The sequence below is a fragment of the Triticum aestivum genome, chromosome 1B, assembly GCF_018294505.1.
Source record: "Triticum aestivum cultivar Chinese Spring chromosome 1B, IWGSC CS RefSeq v2.1, whole genome shotgun sequence".
Classification (NCBI taxonomy): Eukaryota; Viridiplantae; Streptophyta; class Magnoliopsida; order Poales; family Poaceae; genus Triticum; species Triticum aestivum.
Genome location: NC_057795.1, coordinates 23,717,202 through 23,735,785, shown reverse-complemented (window position 1 = coordinate 23,735,785; position 18,584 = coordinate 23,717,202). Strand labels below are relative to the sequence as shown.

The 18,584-nt window shown below is 44.5% G+C and overlaps 1 pseudogene; it reads left to right on the top strand.

Annotated features, from left to right (window-relative positions):
- The first annotated feature begins 235 nt into the window (after window positions 1-235).
- LOC123076167 (disease resistance protein RGA2-like) lies at window positions 236-12,510 on the top strand (annotated as a pseudogene).
- The last annotated feature ends 6,074 nt before the right edge of the window (window positions 12,511-18,584 follow it).

Below are 18,584 nucleotides of genomic sequence, written 5' to 3'. Positions count from 1 at the left end.
CACGCGTCGCCAATCAGGTCGGCATAGGCGGCGGCGGGGATCCCCTTCTCCTCGCACGATGCCCGGTGGCGCGGGACGACGACTTCAGTGACGACGTCTTGTAGATCCATGGCACGACAGCACGGTGGATCCCGGCGGCGGCGCTCGGCAGCGCGGGTGGATTGGTTGGCTGTGGCATGCCGGGCAGATGGATGTGGCTAGAAGATGGAGGTGGGGCAGGGCGTGGCCGGTGGCGATGGCGGCGGCGTCGTCCAGCCCGAATCAGGTCTTGGCGGTGGCGATGGCGACGGCTGACCCGGATCCGACCATGGTGGTGGCGGGCGTCCCCTCCGCCAGGGATGACGGGCCAGGTGATGGGTCCTTGTGGCGGCGTCGATGGCGGCGGATCTTGGGATCCCGTGTGCGGGCTCGTCGCGGGACGCGCGTGGTGGCCAGAGCTTCCTTCAGCGTCGATGGCGCTTGATGCGGGATCGCGGTGGAGGTTGCCATTGTATGGGCGACGACAACGGCTGGCGCGACGGTGGGTGCTGCATGTAGCTCCCGGAATCAGGGCGGGGGGCCCTCTTCATCAACGGCGGCAGACTCCGGGGTCGTGTGGGCGACATGGAGTCCGGATTTCGAGATGGTGACGGCCTTCTAAGGGTGGTTGTGGTATGGGATGTCCCTTCCATCAATAGACAGGGTTTGATGCGGCTTGGCAGGTGACACATGAGTCTCTCTCGGAGTTGTCAAGCGGTGCGCATCGTCGGCAGGTGAAGACGTCGGTGGATGTGCTACCAGCGGATGCTACACACGATGTATAATACGGAGACGTCAAGTCATGCCTGCTACCGACAAGTGATGGACGGTGGCTCTGACGGAGGTGTCAAGTTTAGCCTGTTGTTGTTGAATCGAAGGTGGTGCGATAGTAGAGGGAGGCAGGCGGTATGGGACTTCTTTATCTTCCTTGTCTCCTCCAGAGGTATCCAACCATCGAGGCATCGGTAGACAGATAAAGGCGGATGGTACAAACAGCTTCAACGACGAGCTTATGCACTCCGGTAGAAATACAAGTTCTCTGATCTTGGCTATGTCGTCGCGCGCTTGCGTCTTGTCCTTGCTGAAGGTGGTGGATTGAAGCTTTGCTTTGGGATGAGAATCCGAAGTTCAACCTTGTGATGGACTCGCCATCATCGGTGCACGTGCAGCGATTGCTTCTTGAAGGGGTAGCCTAGGAGTTGTGTATTTTTCGTTTATGTTGTGACTTGTATCATAGGGTTAGTGGTTATCTCGGAGAGTTACTGTCGCGAGGTATATGGCCTCAGGGTTTATTTTTCAAAAGAAAAAATCAGGTCAATGGTGTTCGGCTGCTGGATTTTGCTCTATCAATAATATTTGGCTGCATGCATCATCCTATGCAGAGACCGGGGTTATCCTCCTTTTCAAAAAAAAACTAACAGACTTTTTTGCCACTGAGTTTTGCGTGCATAACTGCATATCCTGTTTTTGGTCATTTATTGTCTCTCTATCGTGTGGGCCTAACAAAGTGAAAAGGGGACACAAGGAAATAGGATTAGTGGCAAAGACGAATGCTTCTCTTCAATAAGTATACAATATAGTTGCATTGCATATCTTGGAGTAGCTTTTTTTGTTCTTACACCTTTCTATAATGAACACTGAAATAAAATTCAACTGTATTGTTTACATGTGTGCTTACTACTTCAGACAATATAAGCTTGTCCGTAACAACAACATAATTACGGAAGTACAGCAGAATGCATGTGAGATCAGCAGCGCCTGGATCATCATTGCCTTTGTTTGCCCAGAGGAGTTGAACACCCCAGGTATCTAGTCACTTACTGACCAAACACTTTGAACAAGAAGCATCTCTACACCAACATTGCATCAAATCAGCCAATAAACAAGGTAACTACATCTTCAGGCCACGTCTCTCCCAATTCTAGATGATTGCATGTTTTTAATGCTGTACCCTTTGAACTAAGCTTAATTTGTTTATATGATTCCAACAGTCCTCAGTTATGGCCCTGGCTTGGGGATTATTCAATGATGGTGCTGGGGTGATTTCCAACCTCAATGCATGTCATGAATCCTTCAGCTGGACGACATCAACTATAACCGCCATTCGTTATCGGCAAAGCGCCTCAGATTCGCCAGACAGAGACAAGACAGCTGCACAACCACATGATAAAAAGAAATTTGATCAGCTGGAGGTTGATCTTTGGAAGCTGAAGACAACAATGCCCAAGATGCTTGACCTCATTGATCGTGTCGAGTTTCTAAGCCATAAGGAACAAGCGGCTGCTCTCCTCCCGGATATTAAAGGTGCAGTGTTCGATGCGGAGGACCTGCTTGATGAGTTTGATTATGATGTACTCAAGTTGAAGGTTGAATGCAGCAAGAATTTGGAGCCAGATCATTATAATGACACCTTTCTGGAATTCTTTGACAGATCCAGTGATTACGTAAGACTAGTCAACATGATTCAAGAAAAATTAGATCATGTTCATAAGCAGGCCATGGATATGGGCTTGCACCAAGCACCACGGAAGTTTGATAAATCAGTTAGGCCAGAAACAACTAGCTACTTTAATTGTGTGGAAAAAATGGTTGGTCGTGAAAAAGAAATGAAGGAGTTGTTGGGAAAACTAGGAGTTCGTGGACTGAAGAGAGGAAGAACTGAAAGCAAAGCAAGAATGACAGAGATGCATGTGTTATCCATTGTTGGCATGGGAGGTGTCGGGAAGACAACGATGGCCCAACAAATCTGCAAGAATACAAATGTGAAGAAACACTTTGGCCCCATAATTTGGACATGTGTTTCAGATGACTTCGACACAAAAGGGTTAACGAAAGCTATTATAGAGGGCCTCGGAGGAGACGCGTCATCTAATAATCTGAATGTTCTTATGGATAAACTGAAAGATCGTGTCAAGTCCAAAAAGTTCTTGCTTGTCCTTGATGACATGTGGGATGATATCTTGAAGGATGACGCGGCAGGGTGGAAGAGCTTGTCTGCATGTTTGAAAAGTGGCGCTGAAGGGAGTAGGATTTTGGTCACCAGTTCACCACTAGATTCCGCGAGGTTGGTGAGCTAGTTGGCCCTACGAATAATTATGAGTTAAATCTTAAATGGCTTAGAACAAAAGGTATTCTGGGATTTCTTCAAATCCTGTGCATTTGGATCCACGAGTTCTTGCAACGACCAGGAGTCATTGGAGTTGGAGCGCATCGGTAAAGACATTGTTCCAAAGTTGAAGGGTTCCCCATTAGCTGCCAAGACTATTGGACGCTTGCTGAGAATGGAACTAAGTACAATACACTGGAAAAATATAAAGGGAAGTGAACTTTGGAAATTAAAACAATCAGATACTGACATTCTGCCAGCCCTTCGATTGAGCTATTTGTATCTACCGCAGAAACTGAAGAGATGCTTCTCAATCTGTGCGATGTTTCCCAAGGATCACAAATTTGGGAAGGATTTTCTAGCTGATATTTGGATTGCACAAGGATATGTGGAGGGGCCCGAAGAAGCATCAATGTGCTTTGATGCCCTTGCAAATCGTTCATTCTTCCAGAAACCATCATCACAGAGTCCTAACTATGTTATTCATGATCTGATGCATGATACAGCACAGCTAGTCTCGAAGGATGAGTGCTTCATTATAAAGCATGTTAGTGACCTGGACAAAGTTCCTTCAAATGTCCATCATCTGTCAATATTCACAAACGAAAATGTCCAGTCTTCTGAATTGAAGAGCATATGCGACAAGAAAAATTTGAGGTCCCTGGTATGCGATAAATCATACAGAAAAGCAAAAGATTTTGAGCCTGTGATAAACAGTTGGTTCAGGGAGCTACCGAAAATCCGTGTAATGAGTTCTAGAATTTCCAGAGTATGACAACTACCTGAGAGCATGGGCAGTTCAAAGCATCTGCGAAACCTTCTTTTACTTGGAAGTGTTACTTTCAGCACATTTCCATTATCAGTATGTCGTCTGCATCATCTGAAAGTTATAGACTCTGGCAGTTGTGTGATTGAGAAGTTTCCTCCAGGGTTCAGTGATGTCCTCAGCTTAGAGAAGATCAATTCAAAGGGTTTTAGTTATAGCAAGGACCACTCTGGCAAACTCTGCCTAAAATGGTGCCTTCCGCTGCGATGTCCTGAGGCGGTGAAGATAATGGAAAACCAGATGGAAATCTTACCTCACTGGAATCTCCAACATTTGCAGGTAAAGGACTACGGAGGTGAATCTTGCCCTAGCTGGCTCCAGCCCAACCTCCTGCCAAGGTTACGCTCTCTTGAATTTACGGATTGTGTCAACTTGAAGAGCATACCATTCTTTGTAACAGAGGTAACAGTACCCCAAGTCTTTTTCAAGGAGGACTACAAGGAGCTGGCAGTACATCTTTTCGAGGAGGCCTAGGAAAGAGGATGAAGGTCACACCCTCTGATCATTTCAGCACCGTTGCAAGGACGTTGAAGCTGTTTGCGTTCAGTAAACCTGATAGTCGGAGCTGCCCCATTATTCCAGGACTGAAAGAAAGGAGAGATCGAGCGCTGCCGCATAAGAATCAATCAACCAGTGGTGGCTTCTCATCGGGTATATAGCCAAAAACTATCACTCTTGTGACTAGTGTTGCCAAAAACTATCACTCTTGCAGCTCGTGACAAAAAACTACTTTCTCCTATAATATAAGAACATTTATTAAATAAAATAACTTGAAAACCGTTTTTATATTATGGGACTGACGGAGTACCACTTTGGGGTACCTTTTCACAATGGACTACCAGGTTGCATCAGTTACCGTTTGGGCCGAAACTAATCGTGGTTATGACAGGGATGGACCCTCTGCTTGCTTGATGCTGATGGCTGTCTGACCACCTGCGACTGCTGCTGCTTCTGCTCTTTTATTTAATCTGTGGGACTTACCATTTGGCTGAAAGTATGTGCTCTAGCTGCGCTTTTCAAAATAAAACTCATGATTTCATTCTATTGTTTTTTTAGTTTTACGGTTAAAACATGTAGATTGACCGAAAAGAATCTCAAGATAAAGCGATCGATCTTTCACTGAACGGATGAATCAGCGCACCACTTGACGTTTGAGTGTGTGGTAGCTAGTTATGCGTGAAGTGTAATTAATGAACATTTTGGACTAACCTTGGGCTTGGGCACTAATTATCTATCTATTGCTAATTTTTGGCTATCCGCTAAAAATAATTCTTCCTTAAATACAATCTGTGCAGCTGCCACTGGAGTCTATGGAAAACTAGAAATTCCATTATCTTTGAGAATGCCATATGGTTGTCTGTGAACAGGTGTAGGGGAGGATTTTGAGAACAGTTAAAAATTGGCAAATTCTTTCACCACGTCTGGAGAAGAAGAGGCTGGAGGCCTTCTCCATCTTCCTGACTGGGAGATTGCAAGAACCTGTGCAGATACTGAGTGGCTGACTATGGGTACGAACCAATGGCTGTTGAAGCTACCTCTGAACCCCTGACCCCAATTCAAACAATGGAGGCCTGAAGACACCACAGTTTGATTCTCCTGATCAAAAGAGCGAGAAGGTGCACTGCTTGAGCCCGATGTCGGTCCTGGAGAGCTTCTGGTCTCCCTAACCGATATCATCACCACCACTGAAGGCAAGAAGTGCATGATCAATGTGTGGAGCTCTTCGCTTAGATAGTTGTCTTACCTGGCTCCAGCCCAACCTCCTGCCATGGTTACGCTCTCTTGAATTTACGGATTGTGTCAACTTGAAGAGCATACCATTCTTTCTCGAGTTAGATGGGTCACTTGGCAATACATCATGGTCAGAAAACAATAATCGTCTTGAAGAGTTAGTCATAACAGGATGTGATCAAATCAGTTGGCAAGGCTTGGTGGTCTTACCTACTTCTCTTAGAAAGATAGACCTTGAGAGACCGGGCTATTCCATGGATTGCTTTGTGAGCGGCTTCCGTGACCTCACCTCCCTCACTTATTTGAGAATACATTCCTGCCACTCGTTGACAACTATTCCCCTGCATGTGTGGAGAAGCAATCTTTATACATCTTTTATTGCAATAACCTTAGATCGATAGTCTCTGACGGAAGTAGTAGCTGTAGCACCACCAACGGCGGTATTAAAGGATTCTCATCCCTTGCTAATATACGTATTCAGTTCTGTGAGAAATTATTGAGCTTGCATGAATTGTTGAAGCCAGATTGTCTACCTGCCGTGAAGACCATTGAGATATCCAGTTGCATGCCCCTCTCTGTTGACAGGCTCAACGGGTTGCAGCAGTTGAAAATTGTAGGTTCTGATAAGTTCAATATGGAGAGGGCAATGATATTACCATCCTCTCTTAAGAAGCTCAGCTTGAATGGTTGTCAGGGCATAGAATCCATCAACCTAGCCAATGGCCAGTTGGCAAGTTCTCCAGTATTGGATGAACTTCTCATTTTCCGTTGTTCAGACCTCAAGTCCATTGGTGGTGCAGCAGCTGTCGATAAAATAAAGAAGGTGAGTATAAAGGAGTGCCACGGGCTCAAGGAAATACAACAGCCACTCCTTCGCTGGTACGTACAATGAAGGGCAATTTAACTACTGTATGCACATCATTAGTTCTTCAGAATTTATTCTTAGATAATTGCATGTTAATCTCCCTATATCGCTCCTGAAAAATGACCTAGATCTTTCAGCTCATTAACCTTTTTCATTTGTCCAGCCAGGTTGGTACTTCTGATGATTAAAATGGAATTTGGGACATGATGCACGGCGGCGCCGCCTTCATTGAGAACACACGCTAGGGGAGCCTATAATCTCGTTTTCTTTAGAAGATGGATGTCCTGCAGGGCTGTTGGAGGAGTGCGAGGAAAACAAATTAAGGGCACTTTGATGCTCCAGGAGCTTGCTAGTATCCTGTATCAACTATAGCAGCAGCGCAGTTGCTTGCTACGTATCAAGGCGGAGTAGAATTTGAGCCTTGAGTAATGTTTGTATGTGTATCCTGCATTTCTATTTCCCCACTGGATCATGTTCCGGTGGAGAAATTATATTTCCTGTTCCTATCCAACTTATTTACTGTATCTTCATGAACCTACCAATTCGTTATTGTAAAATAATGTGTTACTCAGAACATGACAATTCCAGCCTGTTATTTACTTGTAGTAATATATACTCCCTCTGTAAACAAATATAAGAGCGTTTAGATCACTAAAATAGTAATCTAAACACTCTTATATTAGTTTACGGAGGGAGTATCTAAGTATATTATTAAGACACAGTACTCGTTTGTCTTTTGTGCTAATTCTGTGATAGCTCAAATGTAATGGCAAAGTAAATTTGTAGCTAGAGAGATACTACCTCCGTATCAAAATATAAGATGTTTTTTAGACTAGAATATACTTCCTCCATAAACTAATATAAGAACGCTCTTATATTAGTTTACGGAGGAAGTACCACTTTGGAGGTACTTTTTTTTCACAGAGAACAACCAGGTTGCACTAGTTACCGTTTGGGCCGAAACTGATCGCGATTATGACAGGGATGGACCCCCTGTGCGGCTTGCTGCTGATGGCGCCTCTCATCAGACATGAGAGCTAGGCTGTCTGATCACCTTCGAGTCCTACTCCTGTTCTTTTTCATCTTCAACACAACGACTGTTGCTGCTGCTGCTGCTCTTTTATAGAATCTGTGGGACTTACCATTTGGCTGAAAGTATGTTCTCTAGCTCCGCTTTTCAAAATAAAACTCATGATTTTGAAGAATGTGGCGACTTGGGAGATGATCATCTCAAATACAGTACATAGACAACCTTCTGCTTGTAAAATATCCGAGTCTTGGGAGCGCTTTTAATTACAAGCACTGGTGGAAAAAAGGCCTTTGGTCGCGGTTCGCAACTGCCATTAGTCGCGGTTGCGCAACCGCAACCAAATAAGCGCGACTAAAGCCCCCCACCTTTAGTCGCGGCTGCTTAAGAACCGCGACTAACGGCCCGTCCACGTGGGCGCCAGGCGGCCGTCGGGGCGGAGGACCTTTAGTCGCGGTTCTTCTGGCCAACCGCGACTAAAGGCCGCCACAGGTTTAGGGTCTTCTGGCCGACACAGGCCGTTTTTGTTAATATCAAATTTTACCGTTTTTTTTGTTAATTAACTAGTTAAAAAATTCTCTCCCTCTCTCTCTCTCTCTCTGCTCTCTCTCTCTCTCTCTCTCTCTGCTCTCTGCTCTCTCTCTCTCTCTCTCTGCTCTCTCTCTCTCTCTCTCTCTCGATCATCGCTCTGTAGAGCAGTTGAGGGCGGCGAGGCCGGCGGCCCGAGGATGGATTGGGGGGCGGCGTTGAGGGCGGCGAGGCCGGCCGCCGGCGTTGAGGGCAGCGAGGCGGCGCGGTGGGCGAGGGAGGCCGGCGGGCGGTGTACTAGGGCGAAAGGGGGCGACGGGCGCCGTACGTGGGCGAGAGGGGGCGGCGGGCGACGGCGGGCGGCGTCGAGGGCGCGGGCGACGGCGGGCGGCGTCGAGGGCGAGGTCGACGGCGGGCGGCGTCGAGGGCGAGGGCGGCAGGCCTTCGGCGCGGCAGAGAACGAGCAGAGAAATGGAGGCGACGGGTCGGGCGGTTGTATTTATAGCCCCCCCCCCTTTAGTCGCGGTTGGGGAGGCGACCCGCGACTAAAGGGCCTTTAGTCGCGGTTGGGGAGGCGAGCCGCAACTAAAGGGAAACCTTTAGTCGCGGTTGGGGAGGCGACCCGCGACTAAAGGGTAACCTTTAGTCGCGGTTAGGGAGGCGACCCGCGACTAAAGGACTTTTTTGGCGGGTTTTTCGTTCCCGCGCGCAACCACCTTTAGTCGCGGTTGGGCAGGCCAACCGCGACTAAAGGTATTTTCCAAATACTTTTCTTTTTGAAAATCTTAAAAATACAAATAATATATCAAAAAATTCAGAAAAAATAACTAATTCAATTCAATATGTTAAAAACACAAATATTATATCAAAAAATTCAGAAAAAAAACTAATTCAATTCAAAATTCTAAAAATACAAATAATATATCAAAAAATTAAGAAAAATAAAACTAATTCAATTCAAAATGTTAAAAATACAAATAATATATCAAAAAATTCAGAAAAATAAAACTAATTCAATTCAAAATTAACCATCATGCATTTGTTAAACTAACTAGCTACAAACAATATAAATTAAACAATGAACTGCACACATGCATATTTTATCAATGACACATCAAAGGTTCATCAAGTTGCTAACCGCGATCGAGGAGTGTGGCTCCAACACTTCATGTCATGTTTGTTTCATGCTCTTGGGGCATTTCATCAAACACCTTATGTGCATAAGAGGAACCAAAAGCAAACCTACACCCACTTGTGAAGAGAATGGCTCCAAATGGCTAAGTGTTGGCTGCTGGATGGGTATATATAGGGGAGGGGCTTTAGTTGCGGTTGGCCTGGCAAACCGTGACTAAAGGTGCCCGAAGGCCTTTAGTCGCGGTTGTCCTGGCCAACCGCGACTAAAGACCCTCACGTGCGCCAGCTGGCCACCGAGCACCCTGGGCCCAGGCCTTTGGTCGCGGTTCACCTCCAGAACCGCGACTAAAGGTCCCATTAGTCGCGGTTCCTACAGCTTCGCGACTTATGGGGCTGGACGGAAGCCTGTTTTTCCACCAGTGAAGCCTTCGAAAAGGGGATCGAAAACTGAGGCTTCTAGAGACACTGCTCCAACTAAGGAGACTGGCAGAATTTGACACTGATGAAACCCAGGGGTTTCCACTAAACATGACTCACACGAAAAAGCAGAGCAAGGCGAAGATATGGTGTGAGAGAACTGCAGGCAGCACTAACTTGTCTGATCTTCAGGATGCTATTCAAAGATACAGAGGAGCCAGAACAAGTCGTTGGCACCCTATTTTTTTTAAAAAAAATTGCTGGGCAGCACCCAAATGCTAGTCAACGAGGCATCAGGATCCTCTGCCAAGGCAAAGAAACGAAAGTATTCTGCAGCCCAGTCAAGTTCAAATGATGAACTTAGTTCTTCTTTCGATGATATCGGAAGATGCCTTCTAGTACCCCATTGATCCTGGTCAGTGATACAGCAGGTTAGTTCTATCATCTGTCGCTTTTCTCTTTTCTATTTTGGTTCTTGGGTTAGGTCGTTTTACCTTTCAACAGACATCTAATATACAGTACAACTTAGTAGGCACAATCTCTCTTCAGGTTTGACAAACGAGGAGTGAGTTTCTCACAGATAAAAAACTAGACTGATACAACTTGCTTATTGCTGGAATATATTCGCATTCATCCATTTATTAACTCCTAAAAATTGGAAGTAAGAAAACATTATGTTGCCAATCGCTCCAACATTATGTGCCTACAACAACTAATGTGCAAACTGCTGATGACGTTGAGTTCAACTTGTTAGCTATGGTTTTTATAAGCTATTTTACTGTTGCAGTTCAACATAAACAACCTCCACCGCAAAAAAAAAGGAGGAAAATAATTGTTCACACTAATTGGGGGTATTTATTAATTTTCTGTTATTGTATTTATGGCAATCACTCCAATTTTGATACAATTATGTTTTCACTTGTCAATATATATGTCAAAAGTCGGAAAACAAATGTTGGGATTCATACCGTATAATTATTGCCAAAGGAAAAGGGTGAAACTTAATGAAATTAAGCCAACAATAGCATGAGACACCAAGAGATCAAGGCAAGAGAAAAACCTGCCGGAGCTTGACAGTGACTGGGGCAACAATGATGCGGTAGCTCCTATTCTTTCATCTTCAACTGCCGCTGCTTCTCTACCTCCTCGGGCCAGACAAGACAAAACAGTTGCTATGGAGAGGAGGACAACAAGCTCCAAGTCTTGTAGTTGTCCGCTATATACAGCCTGGTGTTTCCATTCCAGCCTCTGGCTTTTCTGCAAAAATCGAACAGAAAATCAGTTTTACTTTGTTTTTCCACTCGATTTATTTCATTGATTTATGTATGGAACTAAATTTTCATAAAGACCTTGAAGGGGGCATAGTTAAAACAGATCCTGGACCGTTCCAATGTTAAACATCATTGTACATGAACTGTCAGGTGTACCAGATACAAATAGTTTTTCAAGTTCTAGGACATTAGTCCACACCCTCAGCAGCCTTGCATCATAGAATCTTAGTTGCGACACTATCTTCATACCAAGTCTTGAACATCATTCACTTCTTCGAGGTGTCAATCCACTTTTGGTGCTTTAGTCCTTGTCAAAGTTCCGTCAACTACAATATATCATAAAAAAAGTTTAGTCTGGAATCTAAATTAGACTACCAGATTGGATGTTTGTACAGCTGAATACCTGATATATAAACAGAAAGCTACAACCCCTGTAAGACGCATGTAATGCTAGCACAATGAAACATGAACTATACATAAAAGGCAACATTTCACACATGCACAAGAACATGCAAAGACTGTCATCATGGCAAACAGCAAACAATGGAGACTTTTTAGAGCAATGCAATTGAATATGAAACATGGCAAACTCTGCAATAGCATTGACAAAAAAATAACAGAGTAGATGTTGGATGACAACCACTTTTATGTAGCTAGTTGTATAGACATCAACAGATGAGTATTGACCACTGAGGCAACATGAAAATAGAGTAGAAACATCTTGTACAATGTGTCAGGCATATCTTGGCAATTTCAGAACTTTATATCTAGCTGGATCATATTTCAACAATCTATTGCTATAACACATTTGAAGCGTCAGCCAACAACCCCAAGGCTATTTACAGTGCTTCTAGTGCTTCTGTTTTTGCTATTTGAGTTTCCCCCTAATGAGTAATGAACTACCAATTCGTTATTGTAAAATATGTGCTGACTCAGAACATGACAATTGCAGCTTGTTATTTACTTGTCGTAATATGTATCGAAGTACATTATTAAGACACATCACTCGTTCGTCTTTTGCTAGTTCTGTGATTGCTCAAGTGCAATGGCAAAGTAAATTTGTAGCTAGGGAGACACTACCTCCGTATCAAAATATAAGACACTTTTTTAAGGCTAAAAATGGCCTACCAAAACATCTTATGTTTTGATACAAAGGTAATACTCCCTCCATTCCTAAATATTTGTCTTTCTAGAGATTTCAATAAATGACTACATACGGAACAAAATGAGTGAATCTACACTCTAAAATATGTCTATATACATCCGTATGTGGTAGTTCATTTGAAATCTCTAAAAAGACAAATATTTAGGAACGGAGGGAGTAGTACCCAAATCTTTTCAAGGAGGACTACAAGGAGCTGGCAGTACATATTTTCGAGGAGGCCTAGGAAAGAGGATGAAGGTCACACCATCTGATCATTTCAGCGCCATTGCAAGGACGTTGAAGTTGTTTGCGTTCAGTAAAACAGGTGTTGGGGAGGATTTTGAGAACACTAAAAATTATGGAAAATTCTGTCACCAGATCTGGAGATTGCAATCTTCCTGACTGGGAGATTGCAAGAAACTCTGCAGATCCTGAATGGCTGACCATGGGTAGGATATAAGGGCTCTCGAAGCTACCTCTGAACCCCAGACCCAATTCAAACAATGGAGGCCTGAGACACAGCAGTTTAATTCTCCTGATCGAAAGAGTGAGAAGGCGCACGCTTGAGCCTGGTGTCGGTCCTGGAGAGCTTCTGGTCTCCCCAACCGATCTCATCACGGCCACCAAAGGCAAGACGCGCAATATCAATATGTGGAGCTCTTCTCTTAGGAAATACTACCTTTGTACCAAAATATAAGACGTTTTTGAACTGCAAAAATGTCTTATATTTTCGTACAGAGGAAGTAGATAGTTTGTTTCAAGCTTCTGATGTTTGGGCACCCAAGTGTGCGTGCGCATGCTTGACAACACTTTATCATAAAAAAGTTGATTTGTTGTTGAAACAGCATCTATAAGAGCATGCCCCTCTATCTAATTAACCCAAAGTAATTGGGGTGTGGTGGAGAAGGTGGCCATGACGGTGCCGGCACCAAAGGCGCAGGTGGCAGCTGGTGGGGACGGGCGCGCCAGGGTACGGTGCATTAGGTGCCACGAGGCTAGATCTGATCGCTTGAACCGGAAAGTGGTAAGCTCGAACTGAAGTTTATTTGACCACTAATTTCAAATTCGTGACAACAATCTAAATAGTTCCGGAAATGCCACATTGATTTGTTATGACATTAAATTTGGCAATGTTTTGTAGAAAAATATTTGCTTCGGTTCTGTAAGAAGCTTGGTTGAAAGTATAGGCGGAACGAGACGAATCATCTCACCGACACCTTTAATTAAAAGTTAAAAAATATAAGAACCCAACTCCCTCGAATTATTACCCTTCGAGACGAACTGAAAAGTGTATCCGATTACTCTGTCACGGATGCAGGAGTGGAACATGGTCGGTTTCTTTGGACCGAGCATCACACCCCGTAAGGCAATGCCATCATTGCTGATCCAATCTGCTAACTGATTTTCGTTTGACATATGATGCCAAGGACTGTTGTAACAGACTGATGCTGCCATATCAAGGCGCAAATGATAAAAACACAGGGTTTGGAAGTTTTTTGTTTACATAGTACAAACTCAAACACTCATGCATGCGCACATATACTCACCCCTATGAACGCACGCACGCACACCCTCGCCTATGAGCATCCCTAAAAACTTTGGAGGTTGGAACATGTCCCATGATGGAGATAAACTTAGGCCTCCTTTAGTTTACACAAACTTTGTAGGAACTCTACGAGATAGGATATAGAAAAAAACTCTTTAGGCCCTTTGGTTTGTAGAAATAGAATCTTGTTCTTATCCTTCGTATTTCAATGGGAAAAAACATCGGCATATGCCTAGTGGGGGGAGGGGGGGAATTCCTTATCATGTGAACCTAATGACATTTTGTTCCTAACCCTCTATTCTGAGTATTCATAGGATTTGAAATACATGATATGTCACTTCCTATAGATTATAACTCGTTTTCCTATGATATTCCTATCATATGAATCAAAGTCCTTAGTAATAGTTTCCTTGAGTTTCCCCTTACGTACAACCTCAAGAGGATCTTCGATGGTTACAAATCCTGATGCTTCCAAATCCTAGGATGTCCATGGGTTTCAAACTAGCATCGAAAAACTAATCTTATCAGAGTCCAATACTTGCATATATCTATGTGTTCTTATTTGAATCTACCAACGATTAAGCTCTACCCCTTTTGTCGGCCCTAGGTACCAAGGATGGCCTCTGAAATTTCGATCCTATTTCATCTCTCTTGTCATGCTTAAATAGGGGCACCATTATACTGACATCTCATAACACCATGTGACCCAACAACCATGAGATGGATGCTTCCATGTAGTTCAATAGTTCCATAAGGAGCACATGGGCATTCATGTATGGTCATGAGCATCCCGCCACCCCTCAATGAAGGAGGGGAGGGACCGAGGGAGAAGGGGGGGGGGAGAAGAAGAAAAATGGTATTCAACTGATGAGTGGGGCTCATAAGAGAGAAGTAACTTAGAGACTGCAGTTTTAAGGTGTGTAGTAGATCATTAAACTCCGAAATCTTTAAAGGTTTACAGTACTTTATACGGCTCCTCTGGAATGAACTCACCAAAATCAAAATCAGCTTCTGAGTCCTCTCCGTTTCACCCTGAAATTGCTCCTATGAATGCGAAAAGTCCACTGGAGATATAATCCAACTAAAAACTATACAGAAAACAGAACAAAAAATAGACAACATATATTCATATGCATAATTGGGTCATTTGCCAATATGAAACCATGGCCTCTATATTGTATTTATAAAAAGTTGGTAAGAAATACATGCAATCTAGATATATTCATATGTATAAATTTGGTATTTTTACAACTTCTAGGTAATACATCACCGTGAAAAGGTAAAAAGAAAAGAAAAAAGAGTCGTAAATTTATCCCTTGAAGGGCTTGGAAAAAACCAAGTCGTGGCACGTTGGGTTGCACGGATATGTCCAATCTAGTTCCTTGACCTCTCTCCTGTCAAAGAACCAGTCTCCAACTGCTTCTGCCATGGTCTGCATATTCACGAGAATGATTAACGTTTCAGAGGTGAATTTAACATGGCTGAAGAATGAGAACACAGAGGTGAATTTAACGTGCCCTTGCAGCAGATATCCAAGAGTGACCGTCGCTGAATCGGACCGTCCCGTGCACCGTCTCGTCCACGGAGGCGAGCGAACATGTCCTTGCTCCCCGTCATGTGGCTGCTAGCTCCCGTTTCGGCGTGCCACGCACCGTCGCCGGCGTCCTTCGGGACCACTTTCTCCTTGTTCAAGTAGACGGCATGTGGCGCCGCCAGCGTGCCCAGCTCCAGTGAGCACACCTGCGCCATCAGTAGCACCGGTACTCCAACCTCCTCTGCTTGTGCGAGGTGGGCTTCCTTACGCCGCTCCTTGCGGGGCTTGCGGCAATCCCTGGCCCAATGGCCAGGAATACCACAATTTTTTTAAAAAAAGGAGGACGACCCCCGGCCTCTGCATCTGGTTCATGGGTTCAAAACTAGCATCGAAAAACTAATCTTATCAGAGTCCAATACTTGCATATATGCTATGTGTTCTTATTTGAATCTACCAACGATTAGGCTCTACCCCTTTTGTCGGCCCTAGGTACCAAGGATGGCCTCTGAAATTTCGATCCTATTTCATCTCTCTTGTCATGCTTAAATAGGGGCACCATTATACTGACATCTCATAACACCATGTGACCCAACAACCATGAGATGGATGCTTCCATGTAGTTCAATAGTTCCATAAGGAGCACATGGGCATTCATGTATGGTCATGAGCATCCCGCCACCCCTCAATGAAGGAGGGGAGGGACCGAGGGAGAAGGGGGAGGAGAAGAAGAAAAATGGTATTCAACTGATGAGTGGGGCTCATAAGAGAGAAGTAACTTAGAGACTGCAGTTTTAAGGTGTGTAGTAGATCATTAAACTCCGAAATCTTTAAAGGTTTACAGTACTTTATACGGCTCCTCTGGAATGAACTCACCAAAATCAAAATCAGCTTCTGAGTCCTCTCCGTTTCACCCTGAAATTGCTCCTATGAATGCGAAAAGTCCACTGGAGATATAATCCAACTAAAAACTATACAGAAAACAGAACAAAAAATAGACAACATATATTCATATGCATAATTGGGTCATTTGCCAATATGAAACCATGGCCTCTATATTGTATTTATAAAAAGTTGGTAAGAAATACATGCAATCTAGATATATTCATATGTATAAATTTGGTATTTTTACAACTGCTAGGTAATACATCACCGTGAAAAGGTAAAAGGAAAAGAAAAAAGAGTCGTAAATTTATCCCTTGAAGGGCTTGGAAAAAACCAAGTCGTAGCACGTTGGGTTGCACGGATATGCGCAATCTAGTTCCTTGACCTCTCTCCTGTCAAAGAACCAGTCTCCAACTGCTTCTGCCATGGTCTGCATATTCACGAGAATGATTAACGTTTCAGAGGTGAATTTAACATGGCTGAAGAATGAGAACACAGAGGTGAATTTAACGTGCCCTTGCAGCAGATATCCAAGAGTGACCGTCGCTGAATCGGACCGTCCCGTGCACCGTCTCGTCCACGGAGGCGAGCGAACATGTCCTTGCTCCCCGTCATGTGGCTGCTAGCTCCCGTTTCGGCGTGCCACGCACCGTCGCCGGCCTCCTTCGGGACCACTTTCTCCTTGTTCAAGTAGACGGCATGTGGCGCCGCCAGCGTGCCCAGCTCCAGTGAGCACACCTGCGCCATCAGTAGCACCGGTACTCCAACCTCCTCTGCTTGTGCGAGGTGGGATTCCTTACGCCGCTCCTTGCGGGGCTTGCGGCAATCCCTGGCCCAATGGCCAGGAATACCACAGTTTTTTTTAAAAAAGGAGGACGACCCCCGGCCTCTGCATCTGGTTCATGGGTTCAAAACTAGCATCGAAAAACTAATCTTATCAGAGTCCAATACTTGCATATATGCTATGTGTTCTTATTTGAATCTACCAACGATTAGGCTCTACCCCTTTTGTCGGCCCTAGGTACCAAGGATGGCCTCTGAAATTTCGATCCTATTTCATCTCTCTTGTCATGCTTAAATAGGGGCACCATTATACTGACATCTCATAACACCATGTGACCCAACAACCATGAGATGGATGCTTCCATGTAGTTCAATAGTTCCATAAGGAGCACATGGGCATTCATGTATGGTCATGAGCATCCCGCCACCCCTCAATGAAGGAGGGGAGGGACCGAGGGAGAAGGGGGAGGAGAAGAAGAAAAATGGTATTCAACTGATGAGTGGGGCTCATAAGAGAGAAGTAACTTAGAGACTGCAGTTTTAAGGTGTGTAGTAGATCATTAAACTCCGAAATCTTTAAAGGTTTACAGTACTTTATACGGCTCCTCTGGAATGAACTCACCAAAATCAAAATCAGCTTCTGAGTCCTCTCCGTTTCACCCTGAAATTGCTCCTATGAATGCGAAAAGTCCACTGGAGATATAATCCAACTAAAAACTATACAGAAAACAGAACAAAAAATAGACAACATATATTCATATGCATAATTGGGTCATTTGCCAATATGAAACCATGGCCTCTATATTGTATTTATAAAAAGTTGGTAAGAAATACATGCAATCTAGATATATTCATATGTATAAATTTGGTATTTTTACAACTGCTAGGTAATACATCACCGTGAAAAGGTAAAAGGAAAAGAAAAAAGAGTCGTAAATTTATCCCTTGAAGGGCTTGGAAAAAACCAAGTCGTGGCACGTTGGGTTGCACGGATATGCGCAATCTAGTTCCTTGACCTCTCTCCTGTCAAAGAACCAGTCTCCAACTGCTTCTGCCATGGTCTGCATATTCACGAGAATGATTAACGTTTCAGAGGTGAATTTAACATGGCTGAAGAATGAGAACACAGAGGTGAATTTAACGTGCCCTTGCAGCAGATATCCAAGAGTGACCGTCGCTGAATCGGACCGTCCCGTGCACCGTCTCGTCCACGGAGGCGAGCGAACATGTCCTTGCTCCCCGTCATGTGGCTGCTAGCTCCCGTTTCGGCGTGCCACGCACCGTCGCCGGCATCCTTCGGGACCACTTTCTCCTTGTTCAAGTAGACGGCATGTGGCGCCGCCAGCGTGCCCAGCTCCAGTGAGCACACCTGCGCCATCAGTAGCACCGGTACTCCAACCTCCTCTGCTTGTGCGAGGTGGGATTCCTTACGCCGCTCCTTGCGGGGCTTGCGGCAATCCCTGGCCCAATGGCCAGGAATACCACAGTTTTTTTTAAAAAAGGAGGACGACCCCCGGCCTCTGCATCTGGTTCATGGGTTCAAAACTAGCATCGAAAAACTAATCTTATCAGAGTCCAATACTTGCATATATGCTATGTGTTCTTATTTGAATCTACCAACGATTAGGCTCTACCCCTTTTGTCGGCCCTAGGTACCAAGGATGGCCTCTGAAATTTCGATCCTATTTCATCTCTCTTGTCATGCTTAAATAGGGGCACCATTATACTGACATCTCATAACACCATGTGACCCAACAACCATGAGATGGATG